The 19,623-nt window shown below is 41.4% G+C and overlaps 1 long non-coding RNA gene across 2 annotated transcripts in view; it reads left to right on the forward strand.

Moving 5' to 3' along the window:
• Nucleotides 1–19,623, forward strand: part of LOC138743217 (uncharacterized) — a 1,573,181-nt gene that overhangs the window by 997,821 nt on the left and 555,737 nt on the right. The gene's annotated exons all lie outside the window — the stretch shown is intronic.

The raw sequence follows: 19,623 nt of genomic DNA on the forward strand, positions 1-19,623 counted from the left end.
TGGAGAGCTCGCCATATAACTCGATCTTGGGAAGGCGATGGTCCTCCATTCTTGGGAAGGCGATGGTCCTCCATTCTTGGGAAGGCGATGGTCCTCCATTTTTAAATAGTGGGGTAACATTAGCTACCCTCCAATCCATGGGTACTGATCCTGAGTCTATCGAGTTCTGGAAAATAATTAGAAATAAATAGTCATGTTACAATTGTACATGATTTTGGTGAAATCACATTTGGACTATTGTCTGCAATTTAGGAAGGATATCATTCAGTTTGAAAGGCTGCAGAGAAGATTCACAAGGATGTTGCTGGGGCTGTAGTATTATGAGGAGAAGATGAGCTAGGAGGCTTAAGGGTGACCTTAATTGAGGAAAATAAAATCTTGAGCAGTATCAATAAGGTCATAGATGTTGTCTTTTTTCCAAAGGTTGGGGAGTCTGAAGCTGAAACCCATGTTTTAAGGTGAGATGGAAAATATTTAAAAGGCATGTGATGAGCCCCATTCTCATTACCGGGGGTGGTTGGTGTATGGAATGAGCTGTCGGAGGAAATGATAGAGGTGGGTGCAGTTGTAATATTCAAATTCTATTTGGACAAGTACATGGATGAGAAATGTTCAAAGGGATATGAGCCAAATGTGGGCATACGGGCAACCTATTGGTTGTTGGATTTGATATTTTCTCTCTATGATGTTTGTGTTCTGGCTTCAATTTAAACTTTGGCCCCTCTCATCCTTTTGAAGGTCATCTGCTCCTGCCATTCTTGGTTTGGCATTATCTTGGGTAACAAGCAAGTATTCTGGTGCACAGGAGTGAAAAAGTCCATCTCCAACAGTTACCACTCATCTCTGAACAACTCCATATTGAATGGGAAATTGAAAAGGAAAAGCATAGTTCTGAATTCATACTTAACTGAAGCTCTGACCCATAAAGAAATGACTTGTACCATTTGCTGAAATCCTCTCTGAGGCTAATGTTTGCTCTTTCTATTACCGCTAATGCCCTTGTGGAAAGATATGCTCCAGGAAAGTCAAATTGGTTTCCTCGCATTTAATCCAGGTAAAGTTTATTTTTGTGTTTCAAGTTCACAGAAGGAAATGTCAGTGGATTTAGACAAGGGCACAACACATACTCGTGCATTAACTTGTACCTAAAGTCACATACTGATACTAATGCAAATAGATGAGCATACACACATTATATAGTTGTCAATGCCTTGGAAAGGTTAGAAGTGCTATTTATGAGCAGCGACGGTGACACAAATTGGCAATCTTTTTAAGCATGTGGAGCTGTAATCTATTTTTCCAACCATGACATTCATCAAACAGGTGACATTTTCAAATCGGAGAGAGTCATCATTGCATCTAATGAGTTGTAGTTAGCTGGTCGGCTGCTCTGCACTGCAAGGAGCCTCTGACCCTTCTTTTCATTAGCAAGTTTGGATAGACTGTTGGACGCAGTTGGATCAAGCTGATTGAGTTGCAGTAAAGCATGTTATCGATCAGCGCAGCCAGGACAAAAATCATGGAATCAGCAAACCTTGACAACGCTACAATATAATTGAGTCACTTTCAGGAGCTTCCAGTCTATGTACAGCTCAGCAAGACAACTTAAATCAAATAATAATTCCATCTGGTGTGCAATAACATCATAACATTACACAGCGACATAACGTTTGCTTTATAAAAAGAAAACAGCTGCATGTCAAAAATTGGTATCAATATACACCATAAAGTTTAAACTTTATGATGAGATTTGATAATGACAGAGCCGAGAGGTTGGGCTTTGATAATCAGCCTCAGTACTTGAAGGAGGCAGGAGATGAGCTCAATTTTGAGACTGCAATCTCATTGCAATCTTTGGCAACCTGCAGAAAAGCCTACTTATGCTGTCTTGAATCTTTCCTGTGACTGTTGATTCAATAACCAAACGGCCCATCCAATCTCTCTTTATAATTGTGGTCAGGTGCACATGAGCTGTAAGTTATTGAAGGAACATTAAGTATGTTCAGTTATACCGACTTACAGAAACAAAACCATTTCTGTGAAGTAAGTATAATCAACACTAGAAATGTGCTGTTTCAGCTTTAAGCACAGTTGGTAATTTGGACATCAATTCCTGTCAAGATTGTGCCTCGTTTAAATGGTTTTCATTCTTTGCACCCCATGTTAATTAGATCAGCATGGTAACATTTACAGAAAGCAACTCATTACATCACATGAGCGTCACTGTTGGCGTAGCAGTTCGTGCAACACTGTTACAGCACTAGCGATCGGGACCATGGTTCGAATCCAGTGGTGTATGTAAAAAGGTTTGTCATTCTCCCCACATCTGCAGGGGGCGCCGGCTTCCTCCCACCATTCAAAACTTAGCAGGGGGTGTAGGTTAATTGGGTGTAATTGGGCAGCATGGGCTCATGGGTCAAAAGGGCCTGTTACCGTGCTGTATGTCTACTTTATTAAATCACAATAAAATAAACATTTTGATGCATTAGTCTGTCACCAAATAATTTATCCAAATTTAAATAATTGAAAATGCCTTTAAAAATAATTTGGAGCAAATGAGAAAATTAAACTTGTAAATTTTTAAAGCTACTTTTTCGACCCATTCATTTGAAGATTTAGCAGAAGAGGTCAGTCACAGAAGTCTTTTATTTTGGTTCTGTGTTTCCATTTGGCTACATTTTTGATCCTGTGAAAAGTATTTCCAAGTGTCTGGAATCTTGATGGTTGAAAAGAGTCAGGGAGATTATAATCCACAAGGTAACTAATGTAACTGTGGACCAAGAGGAAGGAGAATATTGCCCTCAGGGACAAACAAATTTATCTCCTTGTGATTGAACTCCTTCCCAACTCTCTCCCCTGCCCCAGATGTGTCAAGAACCCCACTAGGTGTCAGTACAACACTAACATGTTCTTTGGGTGTCTTAATAGCACGGGCTATTCTTGAAGATTAAAGTAACAATGTTCTTAAAGAAGAATGTAAAATCAATAAACTATCCATTGAACTTCTTTTCAAGGTACTTCCAACAGTGTACGGTGAGAGTGTGTCATTCAAATTCTGCATCATATCTATATTCTCACAGAATGTTCAAATCTGTGCCCCAGCACAATTAGTTCAATTTGTGAGCCTCCAGAAAAGGTGACTTGTCCTGAAAGGAGAAGATATTTGGAGCCATAAGGAAGAGCCTGGTTGCAGTAACAGATTACAGAGAGTGTCATAATTGAAGAATTTAGAGTATTTGTGTTTAGGTTAGAATTCTTTCTTCTTTGGCTTGGCTTCGCGGACGAAGATTTATGGAGGGGGTAAAAGTCCACGTCAGCTGCAGGCTCGTTTGTGGCCGACAAGTCCGATGCGGGACAGGCAGACACGGTTGCAGCGGCTGCAGGGGAAAAATGGTGGGTTGGGTGTTGGGTTTTTCCTCCTTTGCCTTTTGTCAGTGAGGTGGGCTCTGCGGTCTTCTTCAAAGGAGGTTGCTGCCCGCCAAACTGTGAGGCGCCAAGATGCACGGTTTGAGGCGATATCAGCCCACTGGCGGTGGTCAATGTGGCAGGCACCAAGAGATTTCTTTAGGCAGTCCTTGTACCTTTTCTTTGGTGCACCTCTGTCACGGTGGCCAGTGGAGAGCTCGCCATATAACACGATCTTGGGAAGGCGATGGTCCTCCATTCTGGAGACGTGACCCACCCAGCGCAGCTGGATCTTCAGCAGCGTGGACTCGATGCTGTCGACCTCTGCCATCTCGAGTACTTCGACGTTAGGGATGAAAGCGCTCCAATGGATGTTGAGGATGGAGCGGAGACAACGCTGGTGGAAGCATTCTAGGAGTCGTAGGTGATGCTGGTAGAGGACCCATGATTCAGAGCCGAACAGGAGTGTGGGTATGACAACGGCTCTGTATATGCTTATCTTTGTGAGGTTTTTCAGTTGGTTGTTTTTCCAGACTCTTTTGTGTAGTCTTCCAAAGGTGCTATTTGCCTTGGCGAGTCTGTTGTAGGTTCAGCTAAAATGCACAGCTGTAAATGAACCAACAACAGTTCAATTTTGGGGATTCTCTGAGAGCAGTTGGATAGAGGAGAAAAGAACTGAGTGTATCAGCTGATCATTCATTTTAAATGTTGACATACAGCACGGTTACAGGCCCTTTTTGCCCATGAGCCCCTGCGCCCAGTTACACCCAATTGACCTACACCCCCGGCACGTTTTGAAGGGTGGGAGGAAACTGGAGTACTCGGAAGAAATGCACGCAGACGTGGGGAAAACGTACAAACTCCAGACAGTTGGCCCCAGATTCGAACCCCAGTCACTGACCGCCATGCTAACGGTCTTGCCCCAAATGAAAGAAGTATTGGTGGAAGAGGACTTGGTGGAATATGACAAAGGCTTGCAAGCATGTAAAAGAGATTGAAGGTGAATTATTTCTCATTGTAAGTTACAAAGAATTTCAATAATGATTCTATGAACCTTGGCGAGAGGAATTCAGAGTTCTAGGAAAGATTGACATGGATTGTGAGGTACTAACACATTGAACAGGGAGCTCAAGAATTGCTTTTCCTTCAAAGGAGTGGTGATTACAGCAATTTGTGGTGGTAATACACGTGCGCAAAAAGCATCCCGTGCATTCCTTTGCAGTCATTCCTTAGGCAATGTAAATAAAATACCACACTTCCATGTGGGATGAACTCAGTGGGTTGAGCAGCAGTACCCAGTACCTAGAGTTAAAACCCAAACAGTGACCATTCCTTTTTCCCTATGTGATGTTAGTTGACTCGTTGCGTTCCTCCAGCAGATTGTTTTATGTTTCAGATCCTAGCATCTGCAGTCTCGTATGTGTCTACACCATACAGCAGTCAACTTGTGAACAGTGGTCTTGTCAGCAAGTGTAAAAGCCCGACATTTTATTGTTAACCAGATAAAATTTGATTAACCAAGGCAGCACCAAGGAAATATGAAATATCAGGCAGGTAATTTAAATGGATTGCAGGAATTGTGAATCCCCCTGACACAAACAGGAAGGGGGCAGATGAGCCTGATAACGAGCACCCAATGGCACAAGGACAGCTTCATCCCCTCTGCCTTCAGATTTCTGAAAGGGCAGTGAACCACAGTGTCTTGTTTTTGCACGATTTATTTATCTTGAAATATAATTTATTGCAATACAGGTAGTCCTCGCCTTACAATGGGGTTTTGTTCTGGTGCTTCCATTGTAAATCAAAAAAATCTTTTCAAAAAAGGGCAGTGGGATCAGTGTGGGGACTGACACAGGGCTGTGGGGAGACACTGAACATCATAGCCTAGCCAAATACAGTAAGGATTCAAACCATCGTAACTGAAAAATCATAAGTTGGGCCATCATATGTCAGGAACTATCTGTATCTACACTGTTATGCTGTCGCAAAACAACAAATTCCGTAACATATTCATGACAATAAATACTGATTCTGATACAAGATGGTTATTTCAAGTCCCACAATGGCAATGTGTGGAATTTTGGAAATAAAAACAAGTAATCTTGCTAACTGTGACCAAAAGCCTACTAGATTACCATAAAAAAACCTGCCTGATTGATTAAGGGAAGGTAATTGAAGAGCAAAACATGAATCTGTAGGTACTGCGATTGAAGTAAAAACACATTACTGGAGAAACTCAGCAGGCCAAAGTACTTCATATTCCAAAGAAAAGGATACAAAATCAATGTTTCAGGCTTGAACGCTTCATCAAGGTATGAGCAAAATATAGGCTGATGAGATAATTTTCTAGTTTTGTCTTGATGTGACATCAGACTCATTCCATCCCATCTATTTGAGTCTTAAATAATCCAGCAAACTTCTCGGTTAGAATAGAGTTTACCACCACCTCCTCAAAGGCATTTAGGAATGGACAATAAATGCTGATGCTGCCAGGATGCCCAAATTGCCAAATGTAAGACAAAGGGAGAAGGGAATTGCACCTAAGAAGAGAACAGCATCAGTTGGACCTTCAGTTTGGTGGGAATAGGGTCACGGAACAAAATTTGAGTCTTGTGAGCAAGCAAAATTCAGATGGGGTTTTGTGGCCAATAAGATTAAAAACTGAGCAAATTTTGAGTACTGATAGAGAGGAACAGTGATATTCCGAGGCAGACAAGTGGATAGGCTAATTCTTAGCAATAAAGAAGAGCTGAATTCCCTGCACTTGTAGGTGATGAGAATTCAAGGCAATAAGTCAGTAAAAATGCAAACAAACTAAGCGTGAGATCCTGTCATGAGAGAGGAATGGTGGAGAGCCATTTCAGGACAATAAAGGAATAAATTAGGAGTGCAGATTCTTCACTTGTAGCCTGCTGATCAATGTGTTATCATTTTCTTTTAATATGAGGTAAAATAAACTAATCATTATTATTCTGGAATTCTGAATTTGCTCAGAGGTAGACACAGAATGAAATTTGAAGTGACTGATTTCACAACACAACCCATTTTGTTGAAACCTTGTTTTAAAAATCTTGTGTCCCATGTTCTGTAATCTGATACACACACCCGGCTGATATTTTTATATCGCCATATTTTCCCAAGATAGTGAACAGCTTCTCTTGGTGTATTGAGTTAAAAACCAGTTGAGTGCAAGCTGAATAATGTGATAAATATTATTTAAACAACTCAGCTGTGATTTTTGCAGCATTAAAATCATGTGTCCATTTTAAGAGCAGGGAGATGGAATTTGTCCTAAAAGGAAAACCCTTTGGAAAATGAAATTAATGCAAATTAAGGAGGAACCTGGTTTCCACACAGCTGCACACATCAGCCACCAATTTGCAGTAGTTATGAGCTCTGTTCCTTCTATACAACAAAGGAGCCTATATACATGAAGTCAGTATGCCAACAGATTTGTCATTGATGACTTTATCAACCTTTTTGTTTTAGCAATGAATTTGCTGACAGATGGCTTATTAATATATCAACTATTCAAAAAAAATAATCATTCAAATGTTGACAAAAAAAGCAGCCACTTGTGTTTTCATATGTCAACAAATTTTGGAAAAATATTAATTTAACGAGTTAACAGATTTTTTGTTGCCTTCGTCAGCGAGCACTATGAATTTATGTCTACACCAGATGTTTAAAGGTTTCAGAATGATTTGAAATTTAATGACAACCCCATTGTCAAAATGCATTCAATTTCCAAAATGTATTTTAATGGACAATAGACAATAGTAGGCCAATTGGCCCTTCGAGCCAGCACCGTCATTTATCGGATCATGGCTGATCTTTCCCTTTCAATAACCAATCCCAGCCTTATTCCATAACCCTTAACTCCCCTGCCTACAAGAGCCTTATCCAACTCTCTCTTAAATCTGTCCAACGAATCTGCCCCCATAACCCTTTGTGGCAACGTATTCCACAGACACACAACTCTCTGGGTAAAAAAAAAGCTCCTCATTTCTGTCTTAAATGGCCTTCCCTATAATTCTTAAACTGTGCCCTCTAGTCCTAGTCTCACCCATCATTGGGAACATGTGCTCAGATTTCACCCTGTCAAGCCCGTTGATAATCCTAAGTACCTCAATCATGTCTCCCCTCATTCTTCTAAATTCCATCGCATATAGTCCAAGTCTTTCTAACCTATCTGCATATGACAATCCTGCCATCCTGGGAACTAACCTTGTAAACCTGCGCTGCACTCTCTCTATAGTGAGTATGTCCTTCCTCAAATGTGGGGACCAGAACTGGATGCAATACTCCAAGTGAGGTCTCACCAGTGCCCCGTACAACTGCAGGAGGGCTTCTCTACTCCTATACTCCAATCCCCTCTTTATGAAAGCCAACATATCATTTGCCTTCTTCACCACTTGCTGAGCCTGCACGCTAGTTTTCAATGACTGGTGAACAAGTACACCCAGATCCCTTTTCATTACTCCACTCCCTAGCTTAACACCATTTAAATAATACTCTGCTCTCTTGTTTCTGCCTCCAAAATGGACAACTTCACATTTACTCACATTAAACTTCATCTGCCATCTTTCCGCCCACTCTCCTAAACTATCCAAGTCCCCTTGCAATTTCCTGACATCTTCCTCGCTCTTTACACTACCACCCAGTTTAGTGTCATCTGCGAATTTGCATATGTAGTTATTTATCCCCTCATCCAAATCATCTACATAAATGATGAACAACTGAGGACCCAACACCGACCCCTGCTGGACCCCACTCATCACATCCTGCCATCCAGAAAATGACCCGTTTATCCCAACCCTTTGTTCCCTATTTTTCAACCAATTATCTATCCATGACAGCCCCCTACCCCCGTACCAAGCTCCTTAATTTTACAAACTAGCCTCCTGTGTGGGACTTTATCGAAGACTCTCTGAAAGTCCAAGTACACCACATCCATTGGCTCTCCCGAGTCCACCCTCCATGTTACACCTCAAAAAATTCCAGGAGATTAGTCAAGCAAGATTTTCCTTTAAGGAACCCATGCTGACTATCACCGATACTATTATTCCTTCCTAAGTGTTCTACTATTTCTCCTTCTATGATAGATTCCAATATCTTCCCCACTACCGACATCAGGCTGACCGGTCTATAATTTCCTGTATTCTCTCTCCCTCCCTTCTTAAAAAGTGGTACAACATTGACCACTCTCCAGTCTGGAGGCACTTCCTTGGAATCGAAAGAACTTTGGAAAATGTACAGCAGGGCATTTCTAATCAAGATGAAATCTCGTTGATTGGAAAGGCATTGCAATTGACCTCACTTAAAAGATCTTAATCAATTTTAGTTCCTTTAAAAAAATGAAATACTTTTGTACTTGGACTTTTCTATCTGATGTGTAGGAGTCGAGGGATGGTCATAGCTTCATAAGATCATGATGGGAAAGGATAGGAAAATAGTCTTTTTTTCAGGGTAAGTGAGTTGAAAACCCAAAGGCATGGATTTGAGGTGAGAGGGAATATGTTTAAAAGCCATCTGAGGGGTACTTTTGTCATACAGAACATGGTAGGCATATGGAACAAGCTGCCAGAGTAAGTTGTAGCAGCAAGGATAATTGGCATGTTTAAAAGACTTTTGGACAGTTTTGTGGATAGGAAAGATTTGAAGAGATTTGGACCAAATGTAGGCAAATGGGAGATAACTTTGCTAGCACAGAAGAGATAGGCTGAAGGGCATGTTTTGATGCTATAAAACCATGAGTTGAAATGTATAGATTTTGTGACTGTTAATTTCCATTGAAGGAATAATATCACTATTGGTCAGATGAGATGAAAGTGCAATCGATCAACATGCTGATGACAACTGTTGCAATGGCCTACAGGCCCTCACCAATGGATAACAAAACTCTGAAACAAATCTATGAAGTTACCACACAAAGACCTGATTGACATAGATTGCATTTTAAGGCACCTCAAGTGAATTTTCTTCAGAACTATGACTTGGCTTTTTAAAATGTATTCAATACATTGCGTATAACTTGTGGGCCAAATGCAAAACATTGTTACCTGGGTTTTGTAAGTGATTGACCAGGACGAAGTGTAATCAGTTCCTGCCAAATATAGATGTTTCACTTCCGTCGAACTCAAAGTTAATCCAGGTCTACAGAAAGAGAGCCTTTTTATCATGCTTCGATGAGATGAATTTGATAAAGGTTTTCCTGGTGTCTCAGTTTTAAATTGGCATTGTCATTCAACCACTTCATAAGTATGTGTGATTGAAAAATGAAAAGGCTTGTCAATGACTTCTTTCAGTCCTTGTGTTACGAATTGTACCTACCCGTGGCTTTACAATATTCTTCATGCTGATATGGGAAAATTGAGATTTTGTCCATTTATTTCAAAATGCCTTCAGCTTACAAATTTGTTGTTGGCAAGAGGAATTAACTGTCAGCAAAGTTTGAACTTTATGAGCATAATTTAACATCTAACAGGGAACATGACAAATGGTATGAAGCTTTCCTCATTGAGGAAGATCAATGCAAATAATAAGTGGTTTGCCCTTTGATTCTGTCCATGTATTTTAAGGTAGTTCAACTGTACCTTGAGCCCACTCCCACTGTCTCATCTGCAAGTTTTCCTTGTAATCCAAATATTGCACATCCTGAACTTTGAATTCTAATACTAATATTTTTTTAAAGGGGATTTCCAATGTAATCGTTCAACTGTGGTATTTTTGGCCGCCAATGCCATTGACTGCCAAGGTTTCACACACAAATAGATGATGAATTTGGGGCCTGTGCAGCAATTCTGACAATGTGCAGTTCTCATCCTGAGGGCTGCTGACAATCAACAGTCACGAATAAGCAGAAGGCTACAGGTGCTTTACTTTCTGGCCGCTCATTGATTCCTCTTGATACTCTTGGATGTGAATGCCTCTCCTGACTTTTCCATCTCATATTAAGGTGTCACGTATGCCTCAGTGGTAGCAAATCAACTCTGCATTGTAAGATTGTTGGAAATATCTTTAGGCAGCGTGGTTAGCATAGAGGTTAGTGAATGTTGATAAAGCGTCGGCGACAGTGGGTCGAACCCAGTACTGTCTGCAAGGTGTTTCTATGTTCTCCCCATGACTGCGTTAGTTTCCTTTGGGTACTCCGGTTTCATCCCACCCTTCAAAAATGTGCCAGGTTTTCGATCAATTAAGTGTAATTGGGGCAGCACAGACTTGAGGGCTGAAAGGGCCTGTTACTGTGCTGCCTGTCTAAATTCAAAATTTAAAACTGCACCGCAGAATCACCAAGGGTAATACCTCAGTTGAGGAGTGAGGGAATTCCACACCATTGAGGGAGATGTAGTTCAGCTGAATTGATGTTGTTATAATCGCATTATTTCATAAAGAATGTGGTTACATGGGAATAGCTGCTATTTTTTCAACACCACTGTTGTGAGTGCGTTTGGAAGCACTTCACTGTCTGCATGGAGCTTTGGGACACTTCAGAGTTGGGATAGTGTTAAATCAATGTGAGTTCTTTCATTGTTGCCCATGTTCCTTTCCAGGGTCGCAAGTTGTTGAGAATGAGAGATCAGACAATATGAAGACAATGGTTATCACGGGTCTGTTAATGTTAAATAAGAGTCCATAAACCATTCAGTGATTGAAATATCTCTTAAAAATAATTGAGCTGCATAAGTTCCAAACATTTTCAGAAAGTTGAGCAGATCTCGAGGGCACCCAATAGATCTTGCAAGGTTGGTGTGAGTGAAGATGAGCATGAAGAGGAAATGAAGTCTTCCCGTATCACTATCCCATCCTGGCAAATCCAAGATTCAGGATTATTTTATTGTTGTCATAAAACAGAAAATGTGATACAAAATATGATACAAAATTGTGCCGTCTACTGGAAGGCAGACGAAGATTCGCGATCAGCAAACATTGTCCAGTGTCCCTTGCAGCGAGAGAAAGAGAAGCACAAAGGAATCCCCTCAGAATCACTGAACATCCATGGCCTTTTTTTTCTGGCTCTCCTTTAGCCTCTGCACAGCCACTCAGCCTTCAATCCAAACCATCAGCACCCTGAACTCCAGATGCATATGTCTGCCATGATCAGGAAGCCTTCAGCGCCGGTAGTGCCGCAGGTTTTTAATCACTGCCTATGAATCTGTGTGATGCGCAGTTAGCCAGAATCAGACATACACAAGGTAAAGACTGTACAACAGGCTTTAATCCACAGATCCAGGCTGGCTGTGGCTGCAGTAACTCTGAGTGAGGCTTCAGGAGGCTGGCGCAGGCTTATAATCCCAGAGGGTGATTGACACCCGACCAGATGGGGGTTGATCCCTTCAGGACAACTGATTGACAGCTGGCCAGGTGGTGTCCTGTCCCCTTACACCCCTGCAGGTACAGGTGTTGCCCCCTGCAGTAGGCCGGTGGTGTACCACCACAATCTGTTCCCTACAATAAAATTAGGGCAGTCAGTTCAGCTCTTCCCTCATTCCTACTGTTAAAGAGGCATTCAGCCTCCGTGAGGTTATGCATTTTAATCTATTAACTCCAGCAGATTTTATTTTTAATTTATTGCTAACTTTAATTAAGGACATTGTTGAAAGCTTTCAGAGAGGATAAAATGATGGGATCCTCGACTGAGGCGATTGACAGTTATAACTGCACAGAATGGGTCCTTTGACCCAACTTGACTGTGTTGAGCCATTTAGTGCTTTGGATGTTCCTATTTGGTCCCGATCCATTCAAGCCTTTCCTTTCCACAATGTGGACAGAGACGAGAAATTGGAAAGGTGCAACCACTTTGCTAGGACGGTCCTTTAGGTCTTCTAGAAACCACCTGGAGGTGGAGGTACAGTCAGATCATTAAAAGCTGCAAAGTTGTGGTTGTTGGGAAACTTTAATGTTGACTGGGCTTCCCATAGAGCCAGAAGCAAAGATGATTTGCTAAATGCATCCAGGAGGATTTCTTGAAGCAGCATAAAGAGGACCACACTGTACCTTGTGCCAGGTATGAGCCAGGCCAAGTGATCGAAGTATCAGGGGGAGAGGAATTTGGGAATAGCAGTCAATATTCTTTAAGTTTAAAGCTAATTATCAATGGGGATAAGCTTGGTCCTTGTGGGAAAATGTGACATTTGGGGAGGGCCAATTATGGCATTCTTAGGCAGGCGCTCGAGAGTATAGATTTGGAGCAGCTGTTCTCAGTCAAGCACACAATTTCTGTGAGGTTTGTTTAAGGATTAACTAATGAGAGTCCAGGACTAGGATGTTCCAGCAAGGAGAAAGCGCAGGATTGGCAAGGTGACGGGTCTTTGAATGACAAGAAAGATTGGGATTTGAGTTAAAAAGTTAAGGGAGGAATATGTATAGTTCAGGAAACTACATTCAGAAATGGGCTTGGAGGAATATAATGATTGCAGGAATGAGCTCAATCAAGTTATGAGGAAGGTCAAAAGGAGTCATAAATTGATTAAAGGAGAATCCTATGGCATTTATACTTCTATTAGAATCGAGAGGAGAAGAAAGGACACCCAAGGATGAAGAAGAGAATTTATTTGGAGCCAGGAGAAGTGCACAGGTACCCAATGAGTACTTTACGTCAGTAGTTAGTATTGACAAAGGAGAATGACTGTGAAGGCTAGTGATAGGTGCATGATGCTTGTGTGGGGGGGGGGGGCATTTTGACATCAAGAAATAGGTGGTGCTGGGTTAAGGAGCATTAGTAGTTGTCCCGAGGGTCAGGTGGGGTATAGACCTGGTTATATAAAGAAGACAAGTGAGGATATTGCTCAGGCCTTCATGAAGATGAAGGGCTGTATGGTTAGCATAGCAGTTCCCACAACACTGTTATAGCACCAGCGACCCAGACTTGAATTTGTAAGGAGTTTGTACAGTCTCCCCTTGTCTGTGTGGGTTTCCTCCAGGTGTTCCAGTTTCCTCCCACTGTACAGTGGTTGTAGGTCAAATGGGTAGCATGGCCTGATGGGCTGGATGGGCCTGTTACCGTGGTGTATGTTTAAATATTTTTTTTAATTGAATTCAGAATTTTTTTTTAAATAAAATTTTAAAATTTAAAATCTGCATCCTCACCACTAACAGGCAAGATCTGAGAGAAATGGAGAGTTGCTAATATTGCACCTTTGCTCAAGGGTAACATGGATGATTCAGGAAATTATAGGCCCATGAGCCTCACATTAGTGGTAATAATGGAGAAGATACATAGGAAAAGGGTTGTGCATATTTGGAGAAAGCATGTTCAGATGACGGACGGTCATGTCAGACTAATATTAGATATTTGAAGAAGTGACAAAGGTGGTTGATGAAGATCGGGCAGTTGATTTTGTCTTCATGGACTTGATGAGGTCTCTTTGGGTAGGCTAATGCTTAAGATACAGATGCATGGGATCCACAGTGAATTGATAGTTTGGATATGCAATTGGCTGGCCCATAGAAAATAGGGTATTGGTGGAAGGGTACTAATATGTCTGGAGGTTCATGGCCATTGGTGTTCTATGGGGATGGGTGTTCTATGGGGATGGGTGTTCTATGGGGATGGGTGTTCTATGGGGATGGGTGTTCTATGGGGATGGGTGTTCTATGGGGATGGGTGTTCTATGGGGATGGGTGTTCTATGGGGATGGGTGTTTTATGGGGATGGGTGTTCTATGGGGATGGGTGTTGGGACCCATGTTGTTTTTGATTTATTTAAGTAACTTGGATGAAAAATTAGATGGATTGATTAATACGTTTGCAGATAATGCTAAGATTGGTGGAATAATGGACAGTGTAGATGGCTGTCAAACAATGCAAAAGGATAGAGGTCATTGACAGGCATAGGAAAAGAAATAGCAGATGGAGTTTAACCTGGACAAGTGTGATATGTTCCACTTTGAATTTAAGGGCAATGTGTACAGTTAATGTCAGGACTCTCAAAAGCTTTGATGTCCAGAGAGATATGGGGGTCCAGATCCCTCGATTCTTGAGAGTGACTACACAGGTAGACAGGGTGGTGAAGAAGGCGTGTGGTATTTTTGCCTTATTGGGCAAGGCATTGTGTATAATAGTAAAGATATCACCTTGCATCTTTTTAAAACTTTTGTTGGGCTGCATTTGCAATAATACGTGCAATTCTAGTCATTCCATGTCAGAAATATTGTTGAGGATTTGGAAGAGGTTACATGGAGATTTACTAGGATGTTGCATGGATTAGAGAGAATGAGCTATCAGGACAGGTTAGTCAAATGTTGGTTGTTTCCTATGAAGTGTCAAAGGCTGTGAAGCAACGTGATACAAGTTCATTGAATTAGGAGAGGCATTGATGAGCTTCACAGTTAGAAACGTTTTCCAGATGACAAACATTTAAGGTGGGGTGGGGGGGGGGGTGGTGGGTGGCACATGGTGCGGGAAGTTTAAATGAGATGCATAGGGCAAGGTTGTTTAAACAGAGTTTACTGCCAGGGGCAGTGATGGGATCATTTCCAATAGTCTCATGCAAAAATCTGCCAGTAAGGTACAAGATAATCAGGGGTTAGAGCAATGCATATCATCTGCAACCAGCAATGTTTCAGTATAAATTGAGCATGTTGTTCAGTGAAGATGTGTTGCTGAAGAGATTGCTCCTGAGCTGTACTGTTCCATGTTTGTAAAGTTGTTGAACTTCAATATAAACAAACTATCTTACATAAGATCTCTACCCTTTTGCAACAGATGACTGTTCATATATGAGTGAGTGTTTGATAAGGATCAGGTTGCAATTTTATGGATACTTATTCTTGATCTTTTCTGTGTGCATCCAAGTAAGATTTACAATCACTTATATTGCAATTATCTATGGATTGTATTGTTAATCCACAAAGCTCAAAAGCAATCTAAATTCAATACATACAGAATAAGTTTGGTATCATTGCCATTCAGTGGAGTTTAGTTTCATTTCCCCTCTTCCACAGGGGAAACACTAATCCCTTAAAAAAAAAACCCATAACCTATCGAATTGCTATTTATGACAGCATATAACTATTCGATGAATTTGTATTGCAGTCCATTGTCTGCTCTTTTAATATAGCTATTGAGCCCATTTGAAATAAATAGGATAACACTCACACTGAAATTGCATCAGGCTTTCCAATAAAGTCAGTAAGATCCCAACTGGTCATCCTTTGGCCATAAATTGTGGAAACCACTATGAATGATCTTGTCAGATTTCCTACCATCTCTTGCAAGACGTCATGTCAACCTGTTGCTTTTGACATTATATTTTTAAGTTTATTTTACAGATTTCATTATTGATTATCACCTATGTTAAATTTGAGCAAAACATTTTGTTAAGCATCATTAAATTTTTGTTTGATCCAATGAATAGTCTGAAAGGCTTTCTCTACATCAGAGAGACTGGGAGATCGCTGAGCACCTTCATTCTGTCTGCACCAGTGACAGAGACCTCTCAATAGTCAACCATTTCAGTCCTGCTTCCCACTTCCACTCTCATGTCTGTCCATGGCCTAATTTACTATCCCACCAAGACCAACCGTAAATTGGAGGAACAATACCTGATTTTCCATCTGGGCACTCTCCAGCCAGATGACTTTTTCTGGTTTCTACTAACCTCTTCTCCTCTTCCCCTCCACCCCCAACCACCTTTCCCTTCCCTCTCTCTTCACCCAGGCTCCTCCCTCCCTTCTCTACCTATTACCTCTTCCCTTTGCGACCACACCATCCTCTCACTTCTCTTGATGCCTGTTGACATTTTTCCATCCCTTGATAAAGGGCTCAAAGGGCTTGAAAGATTACTGTGGAGAAAGAAGGGCTGCAGACATTTACTTGGTTTCAAGAAAATGTTCACTGGCAACCAAGTCATGGAGGAAATCTTTCTTTTTAATGTTTTTGTCTATTTTCACACTTTATAATATAAAAGGGTTATGATTAATTTTTAAAAATAGCATCCATTTTTATTGTTATGCACTGACTGCCGTCTCTTGTCAGGAAAACAATTTTAGTTGTGACATTCAGTGATTACGCAGTAGGAAATCCAGAGACAGGACACATTTGTGGGAAAATAAGTTTGGTATCTCCAAAATATCACAACCTGTTCACAGACCCAGAATCATAAACTTGATATTCATATGTTCATTGTTGCCCTGTTCTGTATGTAATCATCCCTAAGCACATAGTCAGATCAATTTTGTGGTTTTTTTTTCGATTTACTGAAATACCAAGGACATTTCATTATATTGTATCAAACTGCTAACTCGTGTATTTTGCTGAGAATATTATTTATGTTTGAGAACTAGTTTGTAAAAAAAACATGGTAATCAGTAGTACAAAACAAATTAAATATTGGTGTTGCACACTATTCCGCACTGAATCCGATCAATTACAAGGCCTCAGGCCACATGTGTTTTACTGTTGGGTCACCTTCAGTTGGAAGCATTCTAGGAGCCGTAGGTGATGCCGGTAGAGGACCCATGATTCGGAGCCGAACAGGAGTGTGGGTATAACAACGGCTCTGTATATGCTAATCTTTGTGAGGTTTTTCAGTTGGTTGTTTTTCCAGACTCTTTGGTATAGTCTTCCAAAGGCACTATTTGCCTTGGCGAGTCTGTTGTCTATCTCGTTGTTGATCCTTGCATCCGATGAAATGGTGCAGCCGAGATAGGTAAACTGGTTGACCGTTTTGAGTTCAGTGTGCCCGATGGAGATGTGCGGGGGCTGGTAGTCATGGTGGGGAGCTGGCTGATGGAGGACCTCAGTTTTCTTCAGGCTGACTTCCAGGCCAAATAATTTGGCAGTTTCCGCTCCATTCTCAACATTCATTGGAGCGACTTCATCACCAACATCGAAGTACTCGAGATGGCAGAGGCCGACAGCATCAAATCCATGCTGCTGAAGATCCAATTGGGCTGGGTAGGTCACGTCTCCAGAATGGAGGACCATCGCCTTCCCAAGATTGTGTTATATGGCGAGCTCTCCACTGGCCACCGAGACAGAGGTGCACCAAAGAAGAGGTACAAGAACTGCCTAAAGAAATCTCTTGGTACCTGCCGCATTGACCACCGCCAGTGGGCTGATATCGCCTCAAACCGTGCATCTTGGTGCCTCACAATTCGGTCGGGAGCAACCTCCTTTGAAGAAGACCACAGAGCCCACCTCACTGACAAAAGACAAAGGAGGAAAAACCCAACACCCAACCCCAACCCACCAATTTTCCCTTGCAACCGCTGCAACCGTGTCTGCCTATCCCGCATCGGACTTGTCAGCCACAAACGAGCCTGCAGCTGACGTCGACATTACCCCTCCATAAATCTTCGTCTGCGAAGCCAAGCCAAAGAAGAAGACCTTCAGTTAAAGTCCTAGCCAAGGAAAAGGAATAATTTTCAGCCATCAGTAAATTACTGCTATACTTATCATGTAAATTTAGAGAAATTAAGAAGACAATTTTATCAATGGGTCATTTTTTTTTAAATCAAGCCATGATTAAAATTAAGTGTTATTTGTCTCTGTCAAATGAAATTAGGAACTTTTTTTTTGAAATTGTAAGGACTTTTGTGGCAATCCAAAAGGAAAGCACAGAAACTAACCAATAAAATGTGCCATCGGACTCATTCTGTGAGTTATTCATCTTTAAAGTTGAGGCATTTCCCTGAAATATCCAAGTCTTTTCACCAGTAGGTGTCAGATCAGTAGCCTTGAATTGTATGGGTCACTGACCAGCAATGTAGGCACATTTGCATTTTCATTCAGTGCACAGCGGAGTCTCCACGGCAACAATTGCAGGAGAAAGCATTGAAACACAAACATCTTGCAAGCCTCTTTTGCAGACTGCAGAAGGAAGATTGGAAGACAAGAATTTCAAAGAGCACGGCTCAGTAAATGAGGCACATTGCACAATTCTGGTGCTGTTTGCATACGAGAAAATCCAATTTCTCTAAAAGGTTGGACAAGGGCAAGAAACATACCTCATCATAACACTGTTATTAGTGTAGCTTTTAATGCATCAGAAAACCTCCAGTTCTTCACAGGGCAAACAGGACTCAACTAGGATTATTAGTGTCATCTTCAGTGTCAGGCTTGAAAGGTATCTGCAGTCTATATTCTTTTGCTTTCTCACTGGTCTCTCTCTCTCTCTCTCTCTCTCTCTCTCTCTCTCTCTCTCTCTCTCTCTCTTTCCTCCTCCCTTTCAATGTAAAGTGTTCAACAGATATGTTGAAGACAAAAGGAAGAAGTTCTGATGGTTACATTAACCTTCGATTTATGGTAGCATGTTTATCTTTGATTACAGATTCAAGCCTAGACAGGTTTTTAAACAGCCCATAGAAGGTACCTGTTTTTATTTAATGCTGGTGAACCCACAGATGTTCATGTCCAAGATGGCAGCACCCATGCTTGGTCGGCTGGAATATGAGGGACACTGGGCATGCACTGGATGAGTGCAGGGCACCAAAGCTGGAGACTGCCACTCCCTCAGAAGAAGAAGCCTTGCAGGGAGAGAGAGAGAAAAAGAGAGGGAGACTTTCATTTTGTTTCCTTCAGCAGCTAATGTGAAATTATTATACACCTCCAGGGCTGCTTCACTCACGACATGTAAGAAAACTGTCACTTTCACTTTATCACTTTTCTCATCAGCTCCAACTGGCACTAAATACCATCCAACATGCTGTTTAAATCTGTTCCAATTTTCAGCCACATTACCTGTCAACTGAAGTTTCACTGGTGGGTGTAATGCTTCCACTTTTCACTTTGTTTGCTTCTCTTCACTGATCAGTTGCTGACTTTAGATTTTCCTTTTAAAGTATTTCCTTTTAATTTCCTTAATCTCACTTTAGACACGATGTTTCATCTTGTATTCGTATGTGTGAGTTCTGAGACAACACATAGATGACGGAAAAGGTTCTTTTCTTTAAAGTTGTTGTAAACAGCCCATGAGGCAGGCCATGAAACTGTAAGCCTCCATTACAGATCACACATGCTGTGTCTTGCTCTATATCAGCTATAATCCTTAAGGCATTGCTAGTTGCATTGCAACCATGATCACTATCATTACAGAAACCACTGCAGTGGATCAGAGAGGGGGCTTGGAGGCCAAAGGACTCACACCAGGCTGCTGTCTGCTGGAGACTGCCTTGTGATGATCAGAATTTATGAGAGTGCCAGTGGAAACCAGGGCTTCTGGAGCATTGGATGTGAACAACTTCCTCGTCGTATCGGAGGTCTGGAACCAGTAGA

Source organism: Narcine bancroftii, chromosome 9, assembly GCF_036971445.1.
Source record: "Narcine bancroftii isolate sNarBan1 chromosome 9, sNarBan1.hap1, whole genome shotgun sequence".
NCBI classification, from domain to species: Eukaryota; Metazoa; Chordata; class Chondrichthyes; order Torpediniformes; family Narcinidae; genus Narcine; species Narcine bancroftii.